Below are 18,403 nucleotides of genomic sequence, written 5' to 3'. Positions count from 1 at the left end.
TTTTTCGTATTGATGATTGCGTACAAAAATATGATATTGTATGTAGTAATGATTAGGTATATCAACTTAAATGAAGACCCTTCGAGAATATTGTATGGGTACAATTTAGACGTATTATATAATAGTCAGAAACGCATAATAAGTCTTTTCACTATAGAATATTATAATTTAAAATTCGATTATACTTCATATAAGCCGATAACGATACCTTTGGTCACACGCATGATATTTCGAACTCTTTAATATCAAATAGGTACATAGGATTTTTAAGTGGTTATGTTTTAATGGTTAATCTCCCCTCCCCACTAAAATCGACTTGTACAACATTAAGCTTTATATCATTGCGTAATATAACGAATATATAACAATATTTGCACGCACGTGACATCATTATTATTATCTCCATGCGTATATATACCTACGTGTATCATATGGACCCCTGGGAAACGCTAATTACACCCCACTAACGATTTGTCAAAATTTCGTTTTAATAACACGTACGGAGTGCGCGCCATCGTATACATAATAATATAGGCTTCTACGCACATAGTGGCTGAGAAAAAAACACTCGAGTGTCCATAATATATTTCATTAGGTATAATATATTAATGTGTACCTTCGTCGTAAACTCTGCGTACCACGCTTCATTCTCGCCCATGTAGGTAGTTATTGTATCGTATACGTGGGCACGTCATATAGTTTTTAGTATTTTCTAAATGTTAATTAATTAGGTAGGCAATGATGTGTTAAAATATTGTTTGTTCTCTATCCTACTGAAAAAAATCACGTAGGTATTAATATCATCACATTTTTTTCCTGTAATACCTACTGTTTTATAACAATTCTGTGAAATTTATAGAAAAGTACAAAAAAACACACCCTCAAAATATTGTCACTCTCAATGATTCGTTCACCTAGGGTAAATCTCTAAATTACCCGTGTTATAGGTACTTAAAAACGGTACTGTTAGGTGATAAAACTAAGGGTGTTCTACCTAAAACTTATATGATATAATATATTAATATCTACTCTATACAGTAGTTGTAGGTATATAGTATAATATAAACATCCATTGTCTGATGTGATCATATGGCTCATTTATGAACAATATAATAATATGTATGGAAATTTATTAGTTCAATATTATGATATAGGAAATTTGGACGAATTTGTAAAGATTCTATCATGAATCATCCTATAGTTTCGAGCGAAATTTAAAATACTTTTAGTTATATCTTTCCATCCCATTAAACAAAATACAAAATACGCCACTGCGACGAACGTTAACGCGTGACATTGAGTTTTGTGGCGGTCGTCCAATATAGAATCGTTTTACGCGTACCTATATATAAAACTGAAGGGATTTACCGCCATAAACGTTAGTCGAAACAATTCGAACGTACAAATTACCTATATAGTGGTCCCATGGCGCACGCTGGACATCGGTCAGTATACGTGTGATATTTCACAATGACAAGAGACGTATATATATATAATATAATAAAATATATTCATTCGTGTACAATAAATTATAAGTATAGTACTTAAATATAGACAAAGACAATACTGTCGGAATATTTAAAAATCGTTCGCCGTCATTTCGAAGAATAATACATTTACAGAGTGACTGGCCAACCGTCTTATAATAATTCAACAACTATAAGCATCATTAAAATTCTGATTTTTTCAGAATTGTTGACTATACGTCGTATAGTCGTTGATGACTATATTCCATCGTTTTTGAACCTAGAACGATTACCATTGACTATAATATTATTTTTATAAAATAAAACTCAAACACTGTGCAAAAACTATTCGATTGAATTTCGATTTAGGTACCATACGCACCATTTTGAAAACAATCATCTGTCGGTGCAAATCGATTTACAGAGAAAAAATAAATTTGTATCACTATGGTAAACTACACAAACGTAATAACAGTCGTATTTGAAAATATACAGGTCATTAAGTACACCTAAAAAAAAAATGATAAGAATGAAAAAAAATTGAATTTGTATATAAATCAATAAAATGGGATGAGTGTGAAATCGCTCTGTATACATTATTATCATTACAATACAGACTCACCAGAAACGAAGAACGTATTGTCGTATCGTATATTATTAACGTCGAGTTCCGCGTTTCGAGTTCAATAAACACAATGTTATTAGTTTAGCGCGCGGTGTAGTGAGTTGTGGCACGCAACTGTGGTGGTTAAAACTTAAAACTATACCCCGGTCCAAGTACAACAACAATTATTATTATAGTTGCTCTACTTACTACTGTGTTTGACTCGGCTAAACTTAAACTTAAACAGAGCCTGCTGATTGAATACATTACCGCTGGGCGCTAAACTATACGCGTCAGTTTCAATTAATATAATATTATATATTATTATTAATATACGACGTCATTATCCGTATAATATTTATTACTTATTAGTTTGGTAAAGCGTATATGATATACATTTCAGTTGGGAATTATAATAAATGTTTATTTTATAGTGTGTGTGTTTGTGTATTTCGGACTTGACAGAATAGAGGTACCTACTGTGATGGCAATCGTTTAATATAGGTATCGAAGACAAAGCCTTATTCGATTTGTCATGTCGTACGAACAGACAGATAAAATAATATTGTATATTAACGGTGTTCGCAACAATAATGTAATATAGTAATGAAAACTCATGTTTGAGTTGTTATTTTATCAACCAAACAGAAAGCCAAGCAAATGCATATAGTTTCATATTTTTGAAGCTTTAACTAGGTCGTAGATAGTATAAAACAACGCTGGTATTGTAGAAATACATTTAACGAAAGATCTATACCGTCCTATAAGGGATTGATCTAGGACCGATTTAAGCCGTGTCTAACATCTACCACATACAATATAATTCCAATCCATTACACTAAGACCACCTGTACTTGTTTGAAATCCCCGGTTCGTTTCCAATCGAACCACAGCAGTACAAATACCTTAAAAGCACGGTACACACGACATTTTATTGTAATACAAAATAGCAACAACTATCTTTTTTTATCCAATTCGTAATCGAAATTATGTCCCCGAAAACTATATACAGTATCAAGCACAAATCAATAACACGAAATACATGTAATTATAAGATTAATAGTATTTGTACAATGAGTGAAATAATTATTGTCTCCTAGATCATAAATAGTTATAACTATTATAACTATCAGTATGCAGATACTGATAAAAATATCACTTAACGGTATTTTCAAATTTAAAATAGTAAAACTAAATCATTTTCACATCCTACCGAAAATTAAAACCTAAATTTGAAGTTTTATAAAAAAATCATAAATCAATTATGACGAATATTTTGGTATCATGTTTAACTACTCTCATAAAGTTAGCAGCACAACCATAACAGACACTTATGAAATACATCCAACAAATGTGTACACTATTCTTTATTTTCGAGTTCATTCGTATACGCACCTACAAAATATTATACTATGATTTAAACATTTCTACACTGTATACCTACACATTTTTTTTTATCCACGTAGGTAAGTTCCAAATATTAACATAATAATATGTGATATACCCAAAAAAAATAAAATCATACTTCTCAAGAGTGTGATTTTATGTGCATATATTCTGATGAACTATGTTTAATAAGTATGCTTGGGTACATATTTTATCCTTTTAAACTATCGCTTCATATACATATCATATACATAACATGAAAACCCATTAGACCATTCATAAAACTTTATATAATAATGATAGTTTATAATAAATTTAACGAAAAAAAAGGAATGATTTTTCAAGCTTTGATTACCATATTTCATTACTAAACACAAAGGCTGAGTACAACGAATTAATTAGTTATGGTCCAGCTAAAATGTTAAGTCAATTTTAACCTTTCAACCTTTTAACTTAATGATATTTTACATTTATTTTTTATGAACATTACTTTTAACTTAACTTAATTTTATACACATTTAAACTTAGTAAATAATGAGTTAATTTTGAATTTATTCCCGACTTTTAATAAATTATGTTGACAATCTCAACAAGTGTAGTCTCTCGGAAGTTACATATCTACATTGCTACGTTGCTCACAAAAAAAATAATCATGTAAATACAAGAATGAATAATGTAATTTTATTTTGTTTTAAATTCAAATTGAATTAACTAGGTTATTAAAATTGTGTAATGAACTATTATCATTTGACTTAACATCACTATATTAAAATGATTTGTGAAATTGACTTTCTTTGAATGACAAAATTGACTGTCCATCTTAAATTATTCCAAAAGAAATATTTATAAAATGCACTAAGTATATTAATATGATTATGTCAAAGAATAATCGTAACTATATACAGTAGGTAGGTACAAATAAAAATCAGAAAATTTCAAATTATAAATACGACGAAAATTAAGAAAATTAAGTCTACAATAATAAAAATACCTAAAAGGTACAAATTAGTATTTTTTTTCCAATGACAATTTGATATATAAAAAACCGGAGAAGTCACTTTGTTGTATAGTAGCCGATATCGAGTGTATATTATAGATACCTCGTAAATGAATAGGCCACTCTTACAGATAAGTTAAATTTGAATTCAATGAAAAATCATTTTATATGAACAATTATCTCAGTGGTTGTGGTCTAAGGATATTATAATATAATTTATTAAAATGTATTTTATATTTTCATTAGTAATATTGTATGTTAAGCTAATTTTTGGAAAAAACAAAAAAAAAATGATATTGTTAGTTTTTATAATATTGAATGATATTATATTACTATTGTTATAAACCTGTAGGTAAGTCAATATTCAACTTACCATATAGAACGGTGTGAATTGGATCATGGTATATTCTATAAATAACTTAAAATCATTTAAATATTTAAATATTCATAGTGAATAGATAATGATAATTTACATAATAATTGCATTTTTTAAGTTTCTACGATTGATGTTTTTTGAATAATAACAAAATAAAATAAAACCATTTTAGGATAATAAAATTTGTTATTATAAAGTCGAACATGTAAAATGTCTTTAAATAGCTCAAAACATATTTTGATATTTACATTATGTCTACAAATATGTTGATATAAATATTTGGTAGAAATTTCAAGTTTCTACAGTTATTCGTTTTTTATCAAATAAATTTTGTCGAAAAATAGTTTTGGGTAAATATTACTGTACATAGACCTTAAATTGCTTAAAATATTTTTAAACTTTTGAATTCAAAATATTTCATGCTTTAATCTTTTAATTAATTTTAGTCATATTCTGTTAGAAAATACATCGTTTTTCTGATTTAAAAATGAATGTCTACTAATTTGTAGTACATTTGTTTGAAACATAAACAAGTCATATTTTTTTTTTCCTTATAAAATATATTAAACTTTAAGAGTTTGTTCTTATACCACACTTAGCAAAAACATAAATTTAATTCTTCAAATAAATATTCTTATAAAGAGCTCTTCGATATGCAAATATGAACCGTAAAGTAAATATAAGTTAAATGATTTGTATCTTAAGATATATTTGCATATTTCATTAAATATTTCGTACTTTATTATTACTTGACTTTGCTCATTGAAATTGTAACATGTATAATATAATAATAACAATATGTAGAGACCAAAAACGTACGTGAATTATTCATAATAATATAACGAATCTGAAAAGGATCAAAATCAATTATACGTACAGTGATCATACTAAAGAGTAAAATATAAAGCCATCATTGAACTTTATATAAACAAACATCTGCGTTGAATAAAAATATTTAACACATTTTAAAGAAATTTAAGAAAACAATTTTGCATTTAAAGAACAATTATACATGCTGTGCTTAATACGTCGGAAAAACCATAAACTAAGTTTTACTTTTTTGAATATTTTATATCATTAAATTAACTTCTTTTTCAAGCAAAAAGGGATAAATATTTTTTGACGTGAACCCGTATTATTTTAACGTCGCATACTATTATTGTTTTAAGTAACACACTTAGAATTAATGAGTCCTGGAAAAATGGTAAACAACTGTATTATATACCACGAAGGAATTATATTGGCTATAAGGCAGGCCTTATCCGGAACAAACAGCGTTGGTATTATGTAATATACATTTTTGTCTTGTTTCACTCCCGGGAATAATTTTTGCACAATACACTGTAACCATCATAATATTCGGGATATTAAACCATAATTTACGAATACTAGCAGAATGAATAATTCCAAGACTGCAGCCCGGGCTCTATATTTATATACTTTATAACATGTGTACATATATACAAGTATATATATATAAGCTGAATATTGAAACACCGAGGCGCAAACATAAATCCACTTACACGTTCACAACATATATATATATACGCACACACCGGGGTCCGATCAAAGTTGTAATTTCATATTGTGTATCGCAGAAAACACGGACCACGCGTGTGTATTATTTGTGGGCGAGCATACATAGAGAGCCGGAAAGAGGGTTTGGAAATCCACTACGTGATACATTATATATATTAATGCACCCTGTCCGCTGATGATGGACGAGTCGTTGACTCTTTTGTTTGGACAAACTATATATATATATATATATATATATTATCCATGATTTTTTTTTATCATCCACCCCACACTAATATACACACCAAACACTGTCAAAATTAAATAATAAAAAAAATAAACTAAAAAGCTATTTTTCACCCAGGTAATTCGCCTTGGAGTTTCCATAACGACGAGAATATTGAAAGCCCAGTTTGGCGAATCATCGTGTGTACAATAGAGATCAATCGATGTTGTGGTTTTGTCTCTGACTCGAGTGCTTTCGTCTTTGAACCGTACTATAGAGAGTTTTTTTTATATAGTCATTATTATTATTCTACCCGAGAGGTCGATTAGTGCAAGTCGTCATCGTCCTTGTTGAGTGTATGTTTTTTTTTTCTATATTTTTTTTTCCATCTGCCATAGAACGTTTGTCAAAACAGAATCTTTAACTAAACAAAAGACTTTTTCAACGGATCATTTTACATTCAAAAACAACATAAATATTTTTAATTCTGTTTTGTATTTCGGTTTTATTGTCGTATTATAGCAGTGACTCAGTTTTTAATTACACTGGAAAACCATTAGACTTTAGACATCAAGTGGATCAAAATATGTAGCATCAATTGTAACACACACATCGCACATACATGGGAAATTTATAGGCTACACCCGACCATTGAAAATTAAATTGGTTCTAAACTGTTGGTTATGAATGTATCTACTTTCTACGAACAATGATTAACTTCATAAAACATGATCAAAAGCCTAACTCAAAAGTCAAAATATGTACATTTAGTCATAGTTATTATTGTGTTATTGAAATATACAACTATATACCTACCTTGTAGCTAAAAACCTAAAATCTAAAGTAATTATCAAAATATATTATAAATTATAATATAATAAATTAAATGTTTATTTGAAACATATATTATACGGTTCAAACTCATTTTAATTAGCCAATCGTGATATAAACAATAGGTTTATAATATGGTATATATATAAAATATATGTGATCCACATAAGTACACTTATTATTTCAAAAACTTTGAATTATTTTGAAAATATTTTTTGCATAATTTGCTGTATAGGTAAATAGGTAATTATAAAACAACATTTTTTACCAACCAACTGAACCAACTATATTTTTACAATTTTTATCGTGATAATTTTTTGAGTTTTTTACTTTTTTGATTGACGACTTATATTTTTCATATTCCGAAATAGAATATTTTTCACAGTAGGTACTTCAATACTTAACAATCTAATTTCGAAATAGTAGTTAGTTAATTATAACTCATAAGTATTTAAAGTTTAGATGAGTTGAAGTCTAATAGTGTACCAACATTTTGTGGAATATTGTTTGGCCCTAAGCCACCTACTTCAATCATTAAAACTCTAAATACTTAAAAGTTATAACTAATCAACTAATCGTTTGAGGTTCGATTTTTATATATTACAGTCTTTAAAAAGTACAAAGTATTAATAATCATACCATAGTTATGGATGAAAATTATTGGTTCGAGTTTAGAAAAATATTTGATCGAAATTAATTTTTATATTTAAAACACTCAACGAAATATAGAAATAACAATATGTGTTAGTAAAACTTTCTGAGCGAGTGCCAAAACTAAATTGTTTTTTTTTTATTTTAAAACAATTGCTTCAAATGAAGAGAAGAAGAAACCAAGACATATTACTAAAAACCCCCTCATAAATCGTTTACTGTGTCTTAACTTCAACACAAAAGTCTGTTAATAAAATCCACTTCATTGAGCTGACCACTAAAATTTGTTTACAGACAAATTTAAATAATAGTCTTTATAACGGACATATTTTTAAGATATACCAAAGAAGGTTAAATTGGGTAAAAAAAATGCAATGATTACACGTATATATACTAGTTAATAACAAATTAACGTAATATAATGTATATAATATAACGTAGGTATTTGATAATTCACTTAAATAATATTTTAATCCTTTACTCACCCAATAATAATATAACATAATTCTATCTAAATAATAAAACGAAGAATAGTCTAACTAAAAAATAATATAATTAAAAATAATAATTTTAATTAGTAATTCAAATAACTAAAGGAAATACATAATATTTTTAAAACTATTTAAATTCTGTACTTTTTTGGTGCTATCATTAACCGACCTAAATAATAATTGAATTAATTTATAATTTGTTGAATATAATATATTGATATTATATTCAAAAAAGTTAGTCTAAAATACTAATCGTAATACAATTTGACAGTAGGTAGTACTTAAAAACATTTATTTTACTGTACCTAATCATACTTTATATCTAATTATTTTAAGTAACTAAGCTATATACAATTGTACAGTATCATTAAGGTATTTTTATCTATTAACTTTCAAGGAAAAAAATGTTTTCAATATTTCAATGTCTGCAGTTTAACATTATAATATTATGTAGATCATAATCATAATAAAAATATGGAAAATACATTCAAACCAATAAAATTATTATTTTATGTTATGTTCCAAAAAAATTTAATTAATTAGTCCGTGTTAATTTAATTAGTATTAAGTACAGTAATTTTTAACAATGATATTATTTTCCCTTAACACAAATTATAATTTATAAGTTTTCATATTTATAATTAATTATTATTACTATTTTTTTTAAAATTCATCATATATAAACGAATTTAACATAAAACACGCAATTTAAAATATTCTTATAGTGTCGATAGATTATATTATATACAATTACTTTTTTTTTAAAGTTTTAATATTAATTATTTTGGTAATACATTATTATTTTTGTTGTGCTATTAATATTTCAATATTGTTTGTATGTAACTACATACATCAATGTTAAATAATATACAATTAATATAAATAATTATACTTATTAAACCGTATATTAAATCAATTTTTTTACAAACATTAAATGGTATTATATTAAACCACTACCTACCTAAGCACAATCGAAAGAATAAATAAATATAATATGTTTAATATATATATTTATAAATATTTAGCACCATAACTTTTACTATTTTATTTCATTGTTTAACCTTAAAAGGAATTATTAAATTATAAGATGATTCTTAAATTGCATAAAGAAGGGAAGGTATATAAAAAACATTTTTATTGTGAACAGTATAAATATACCTAACATATTATATTATTATTATATTATATTCAACTTAGTAAAACGCCTATGCATTATAATATAATACGTAGGCGTTTCACTAAGTTACCAAAAATCACTAGATACCTAATTTAAACTATAGCATATAGGTAATCATATTTACATAGCATTATAAATAATACCCAAAGCTAATCAGGCTACCTTTATATAAAAATGAAGCGATGGAAAAATAAAACAATATGGATTTGTCATCTTCATTAAAACGGCCAACGGACCAACGGGTTAGGAAGAAATTAAATTCAAAATAAAAAATTAGAGTTCAGGTCAGAACTTTGGCGGTAGCATTTTATTCTAATCTTTTATTTATTTATTTCAGTTTTAAACGGGCCAGTCCCAATTACATACATTATATAATAAAAACAATCGTTCATTAATAATAATTAAAAAGAAAAACATTGAAACAAAATATACAATTAATAATATAGTTATAGCTATGAATTTACAAGCGTGTGGTATTACAAGACATTTTAAAATAGTTGAAGTTTGGTGACATGAGCAGATTGATGTTTAACTCATTTATAGTTTTCATAATTCTGTTGAGGGATGTTGCTTGAATAATTAGTTAATTTTTTGGTTAAATAATTTGTTTAAATTTAGTTCTTATTCTTTTATAATGCTAGTATGTAGGTAATTAAGGCTCCACCCAAAATGTCTATAGTCAATAATTACTCTACTCTCTTATTCTACCTAATTGTAAGTTAAAATATTTTACTTTTTTTATTATTTATAAATAAATATTACCAGGCATACAATTGTTAAAAATATGTCACTACGAATAATTATATTTCTAATAAATTGATTATTTCATACATGTCAATACAAACCTGATATTTTGAGTTGAAATTTAAAAATAAAGGTGGGTAATATACCTACTTTATTTTTTTCACTTGAAGCGTATTCAATATGCAAAACGGAATTTTTAATTTATTAATTTAAACATAATTTAATATTTTTTCCTCAAATAGCATATCATAATCATATAAAAACTATACAACAACTAAATTAATTATTATGTTTTTTTGTATTATATCAATGTAAAAAAATATATATTATTAGGATAATTATTACTCTTACAGATTTATTTTATTACCTTAGAAGTATTATATGACCACTTGATTGAATTCTTAAACTTTGGAGTAAAGTAAAAATTTTTGAGGGGGTCGGACCAAGCGGATTAAGGCATCGGTTGCAATGCACACCGGCGCCGGTTCGATGTCAGCCGGGGGTGGCATTTTTCTTCGGGCAAGTCACGGTGTCCGGAGTGAAGTGCCGCCATCCCCCACCCGGGCATGGCAGATACCTACGGATGCCCAATAAAAAATCTGCCAAACTAAAATACACGTGTTTAAACTTATACAGCACCCTCCCCCATAATAAAAACCCCCCAATAGCCTAAGTTGCCGAGGGTTAATAAATAAAAAAAAAATGTATCAATTGTTTCCAGCTAATTAATTGGAATTCAAGAATGAGTTATTTTTAAATGACATTGAGTGTACTTGATAGTTGAGGATCTGCAAAAAAGGTGAACGAGAAGTTTTCATTTAACGACTTTTCTAAGTGCACTTGAGATTGTCTGCCCCACGTGTTGTCATAATCCACAAAACGATTTTTATTGGCCCTTAAAATATCTTCAAACATTGAAAAAATTCATAATACAATTAATATTTCTGAGAATATTGTTCAATCATTTTCTTAGAACATAAAAAAAAAAAAACTTGAGAAAAAGACAAAATAAGCCGATCTGCTATCTAGTAGGTTTCGAGTAGGTATAACTTATTCATAGTTGTGTATATATCACAGTAATTGTAGATGTAGCCATGTAGGTAATCATCGTATGCGAAAAATGATACTGAACTATGGTGGTGCGTACAAAATCTATTTTTATGAATATTTTACAATTTATTTTTTCATTAGTTATACGGTGGGTTGAACTAGTTTTAACCAAAAACATGGCATACCTATATTATATTATTGCATCCATAAGTCAATACCGACGTTCCTTCGACCGGTGTGATTATAGGATCGTGCGGTATGAATAGCTTATAAAATTAGTCTATTATGAAAATTTAATTACGTATAGAAACTAATAATAAGTAATGTGAAAAGTTTAAAATCCCTAGAAATAATATTTTTTGAATTACAATATAGGTATAAATATTAAAACTAAAACCATAAGAGGTATAATTGTTTTTATAAACAGGTTAGGTTAGGACTTACCAAGGTTAAACATTTATAGAAAACAATTTTAAATTTTAAATGCATATAAATAGCTCAATAAGACCCAAAAATCATTTATGTCTATACAGTGGAACCTCGATTATCCGGGGTAATGATGGGGAGGGATAAATGAAAATCACGGTTAATCGAGACTTTTTATAATAATGCAATTTTTTATTTAATTATAATTAGAAATACATAGGTAGGTACAATTTTATAATAATGACATTTTAAAAATTTTGATTCAATTATAATTAGAAATATACATAAGAAGACGTATACATACAATAATGTTATACATACATACATCCATAATATTGCAGTACCTATACAACAAGTTATTAGCGCTTAAAATATGAAGTTATCAGTCTTCGTTTTTTTTGGTTTGAAATAATTTTCCTTACTTCACTTCTAATATAATAATAATCGATGTACAATATTGCTTATCTTCATATTATTATCGTCAAAAATGTCATTAATACGATTGTCGATATCGAGTATTATGTAGTAAAAAATGTTCGATTATAACTACATACCTATATATCTACAATCCATACTTAATTTTTAAATTTTCGGAAGAGTGAGCACGGATAATCGCAAACACGGATAATCGAGTCACGGATAATCGAGGTTCTACTGTATGTTCCTAATCTACAATTTTGGTATACAAATTTCAAGTTTCTACAGTTATTAATTTTTGATCGAATCTATTAGGTATGTCGAAAACTGCATGTCTTGCGTTAATATTCCCGTTGCATCACTACATAGTAATATAATATTATATATTTAATCCATGAGAAATATTTCAATGAGAACAAATACTGTAAAAAAATAGATACTTACTTACCTATTCTTGTTGTTAGTAATATAATAGTTTTAAATATAGTATGTAATATGTATTGTAAATTAGTAAATTATGTAAGGTCATTTAATTACATTTCTTTTTATAGTAGGTATTATAAGTTATTAAAAATAAGGCGTAGTTAAGTGTATATAATATGAATGTTGAATATTATAAAACCAAAATAATAAATATTAAAAATACATACTTTTTAGTTTTTATAGACCTGCAACTTTTTAGTTTGCAGTTGAGTTTGTTTTTTATTTCTCTTCGTCCCTTCTCTTAAAACCTGCAATCATTTCTACACCACAGATGATATGAAGGGAAGAAATTAAATTTTATAGCATAGGAAACTACAAGAACTTTTCAACATTGGGAAAAATCTATAAAAAGTAATGATCATTTTTTCTACTTATTTATTTTTGCTATACAATTTTCAACTATTTAATCATCAGCCGTGTTTTCTACGCTAAAAAAAATACACATTTAAACAATTCGATACTTATCAAACAGATAATCGGTCGTGTATGACATCTTTGTCACTCGTAGTACATCGACAAAACTTTGCGTCTGCGTCTCGTGATATTATTATAATAAAACGTTATAAGTCAATATCAAATTACGTATTATGCTTCTAACATTTCAATAATTTTATATTAAAAAAATGTTGTTCATCAAAGATATTCATTTATAAACATTTTGTATGCTTAATTAACTTGGTAATTTAAGTGTTAAACAATAGCTAGACATATAATAATTGTATTTAAATTGTTGTTGAGGTTTAAAATAAAAGTAGGTATAGTTTATACTTTATAGTTTATACAATGGTATTAACTACCTATAGTATATGAGTTAATCATTCAAATAATACTTGCAGTAATATAAAATGTATGTAAAATATTTTAACTTTTGAGCTAAAAAATATTTTCTCGCGTAGTACATTTGTGTTATTTTACGAGTCATATGGATATGAACATATTAAGGTATATTAAAAAAGATTAATCAAGTAAATTTTACTACGAGTATACATATATTTTCAATATTCAATATAATGGTTAATGGTTATAAGTAATGAACATTTTACTATAAATCCATATTAAAAATAATTCAAATTTATTCCTGAAAATGTAATATATAATACCTAGGTGTATATTACATTTTCATGTATATATAATTTATATATATATATGTAAGTGTAACATATTTATACGTAGATAATTTCTACAGTTTATATTTATTATAGGTCATTAAAGGGCAATACAAAAACGGTATGGCTTTTGTTTAGGCTGTATTTTAACAAGCATACAAATCTATTGTGTACCAACGCTCTATAGTCTATTGTATGTTTAATTCTTATAATATCAAAACTTTTCCTAACAAAATATATTTAAAATATTTAAAATGCGGTTAACTAAAATGTATGTCAATGTTTAAGAAGTTTTACTATAACACTAATAAATCTTTAAAGCAATACTTTGGGAAAACAAATGAATTCCTGTTACTATATTAACTATATTATATATTAAAACAATTTTAAAGTTTTAAATAAATGTTAACAAAAAAAAAGTTATACTACATTATGAAATTTCTATAATTAATTTTTTCATAAAAATAATAAGAATAATAGAACGAAAATATAATACTATATACCACTTTTAGTATAAAAAAAACTGTTTAGTTAGGTATGTTAATAAATTATTATATATTATATAAAATATATAAAATAATACATTTTTATGAATATACCTAGGTATTATATTATAACCTATACATTAATAATTTAAGTACTAGTCCAAATATCCATTTTATGTTACAATGCACTTTTATTGTCGCACATTACGAAAAATGTTTCTTCCGCTTCCCGTGATAAAAACCAAATAATATATGTGCACTGTCCTATTGATGGCATGTTCTGATAATCCAGCGTACGATATACGAAAACAAAATTATGAAATACAAATGTATATACCTAATACATAATTTTCATGTACATAATAACATTTGTTACCTTTATGTGATATTTTGTTTGTGTTACATTATTAATTTATTTATACAATCTATACATTTATTTTTTTACAATAAGTACAAGCGCTGTGGGAGTTGATGGGTTGGAGGCTTGAAAGAAGAATCCATCCAGTGATGGAACTTCTTGACAGATTTAATTTATGTGATATAAATTAATAATTATACATAATATTATGTAAAGTGTTATTATACATGGGTACTTATTGTTGTTAATTATTTAAAAAATACAATTTTAAAGCTTTTCGAATAAAGCTACTGTCAAGACGTCAAATTGACCACGTTTTCATTGATTACGTTTAACAGTATATTATATCAATGGGGACAGGAAAGGTTTCATTTCGATTTTTTTATTTGTTATATTTTATTTTCCTTTGGACTCGCGGTGAACGCCTTTTATGATGCAACCTTACAATAATAATAACAATAATATACCAATTATATTTCACAGCATGCCTGACTGTGTAATTTGATATGATGTTAATACACCGCGGTGGCGTTCAATGGGCTAAGAATAAAAGGGGTGGCAGTGTAATATGTATTATTACTGTTAAGCCCAACTGTACGCGGTCCACGCTAAGTTCCATCAGCCACTATATCGGTCTGTACTTTAAACATACCTAACCTCGAATATAACTGTACCACGTATATTATGATTAGTGATTACCTGCAACCGAATGATAGGCTCTGTTCTGTTAATCTACCGATTTATATTAGGTATACTCGTATATTCTTACAATATTATAATAAAAATTACTCATTATACCTAACGCGATAAATATGTGTAATTGTTAAAAAATTAATTATTACCACCGTATAGCAACGTGATTATTTTTTGTGAAGATGGTTGATTTCGAAACATTTTAAATAGCGCATCTCATTATAACTCGTTGTAAAAATATATTAAATACTATTATATATTAAAAATGATATGTAAATTCATCACGGACATAATATTATAAAATAAGACTAGTTTTTTTACGAAGGTTACATAGACGTTTAGACAAATTTTCGAATTAACAATGACGCTGCATTAATATTTTGACAATATCGAATATCAATTTCTTATAGTCTATGTAAATATGTGCAAACTATAGATATACATACGCGAATGTATTGTATTTTATATAATACTATGTATTCATGTGTATAAGGCGAGTCAGGGTTCCGAATGCGAAAAAATACGGTGAATCGATACGGTTTATATACCCAGTGATATGTATGTAGGGCTGTTGTAGAACGTAATAGTATAAGTACCGACCAGTCCGAAATGCGTGACGTGAATCAGCAAAGTTTTCCGTAGTAGGCTATTTTAGCAATGATGTGAGCGTATATACATCAATATAGGTACGGTCAAGTATTATTGAAGTAAAATAATATTATATAGCGATCGTGCGTGGGCCGGTATAGCTACTTGAAACGTCATATTTTTAGGTAGGACTTATATTTATAAATTGCGACGATATTATAATTATACTATAATTTAACATTATTATATACTGTAGATTTTACCTAAGCGAGCATAGAGTACTCGTCGGACGAGACGTCGGCGGCTCCTTTGCTCCGGTGGCGGAGACGACGACGACGACGACGACGGCGGCAGCGGCAGCGGCGGTGGCGGCGGCGACCACGACTACCGCGGGGACGACCGATGTCCGTTGCACGATATTGTACGATAATATATGACAATATAATATCCGTTCCCCGTGCGTTAACTGTCCGTCTCCGTTTGACCACCAACCGCGGCGGCTGACGATCGAAATTCGCACGTGCAATTTATGCGATACACATAACGATCATAGCGGGTGCGTACACGAACTGCACCGGCGTCCGCGAGTGTACATACGGCGGCAGAGTCGGATGCGGACGCCGCAAGGGCTATCGGTGGCACACGCGGCGGCGTCGGGGAGGGAGAAATAGATAACGCTCCCGAACGGTGTTTTACTCTGTGTTATGTATTACGCGCACATGCACGCCTATACGCGTGTAAATACCGATATTATAATTTATTGTATTATATTTTATATTATCACGGCGATTCAAAAAAATATATATATATATTTTTAAAATTCGAAGAAAAAAAATTTGAAGAAAACCAAAACGAAAAACCGGCGTTTACGATAACATAAATATTATAATATATTTTATTATAATATATGCGTAATATTATTTTATTGTAGCGTACGTCATGCAGATGCGTGTTATTTACGATTTGTGTGTGTGTTTATGCGTGTGTGTATGTATGTGAGTCTGTTTGTGTGTGCGTTTGAACGTGTGTGTGTGTGTGTGTGTGTGTGTGTGTGTGTGTGTGTATGTGGATGCGTGCAAGTGTGTTTGTGTATGTGTGTGTTGGTGTGTGTGGATGAGTGTGGGTATGTATTTGTGTGTGAGAGAGCGTGTGTGAATGTCGTGTGTGGGAGGGTAACGGGCACAACGCGCGTACACGAGACGCCGGGATCCGGGTATGCGTCGTCGGTTGGCCGACGGCTCGGACAGAGAGACTACCGCGGCGGCAGGAATCCGCGGAGAGAAACGCGGCGGTCGGCGCAGCGCCGCCGTACCAGAATCAATATTTCCCCTCTCGCGCGCGACACATCCCGTTTGTTCCTGTGACGTCATCTCCGGTCGTGCACATGGTCTTTGACGGTAACCTCCTCTCCCTCCTCCTGTTCATCCTACCGCTTCACCACCCGCCACTTCTACACCTCATTCTCGTTCACCACTTATACTCATTCTCCTCTGCCCGACCCCACCCCACTCACGCGCACACACCGACCACCCCTCAGTATCGACCACCTCCCCTCCAGTCACCGCGATGTCTAAGCTCCCCAACTCTATACTACATGCGTAACGTATAATACACCCTCCGCGGCAACTTTTTTTAAAATTTATACTCATAAAAGTTGGTTGAAAGTGTGGAATATTTTTTTCTACCCACGTTTTTGAACAATTTACTCAGCTACACAAATTGTTGACCCAATGTCTATAATTGGTGTCAATAAATGTACGAATGAACTGTTTTCTAATAAAAAAATTCTTATTTTCGAGCTTCCGTTTAAGCTTTCACTTTATTAACAGTTATTATGAAACCATTACCCAGATATACATATTGCCTCCAACAATCCCTTACCGCTGATAATTTAAATGGGGTAGAAAATAATCTATATGCTTGGTGTGCCGTTTATTTAAGCTACCTACCCAAATTTTCCACTGTAATTTGGTTATAACTTATTACTAACTCGTTACCCATGTAAACACAAATGTTATTTTTAGTTGTTCCGAATTAGGTACTGTTAAAATTTCAAACTTATATTCACGTGTTATTTAAATATTACAATTAATTTTATGAAGAAAATTCATGATTAAGGGGACTGGTGGCGGTGATTTCCTGTCTTTGTCTAACACACGCGCAACATAAGAATTTAGACGTGTTTTTTGTCCAACGTACCGATTGATATTGAAGCGATAAAAATTCTGAAAACAGATTTAAATTTTTCGTCAAGTTTGCTTGAGATCGGTCAGTCTACATTTTTGATTTTTTGATTTACAGTTCTCCAAAAAAATGGAATATGAAATTTT

At 28.7% G+C, this 18,403-nt stretch overlaps 1 protein-coding gene across 2 annotated transcripts in view; it reads right to left on the bottom strand.

The window, feature by feature from the left end:
• Positions 1-16,899, bottom strand: part of LOC100160352 (two pore potassium channel protein sup-9) — a 67,021-nt gene extending 50,122 nt beyond the window's left edge. The window contains exon 1 of one of the 2 annotated variants that reach the window (XM_008182892.3): positions 16,337-16,899. The gene's annotated coding sequence lies outside the window, so the exon portion shown is untranslated. The remainder of the gene's footprint in view (positions 1-16,336) is intronic. The other variant, XM_001945371.5, reaches the window with a different exon arrangement.
• Positions 16,900-18,403: the final 1,504 nt, after the last annotated feature.

This window comes from Acyrthosiphon pisum, chromosome A2 (assembly GCF_005508785.2).
Source record: "Acyrthosiphon pisum isolate AL4f chromosome A2, pea_aphid_22Mar2018_4r6ur, whole genome shotgun sequence".
Taxonomy (NCBI): domain Eukaryota; kingdom Metazoa; phylum Arthropoda; class Insecta; order Hemiptera; family Aphididae; genus Acyrthosiphon; species Acyrthosiphon pisum.
The sequence above is the reverse complement of the archived record's forward strand: the minus strand, read 5'-3'. Positions and strand labels throughout refer to the sequence as shown.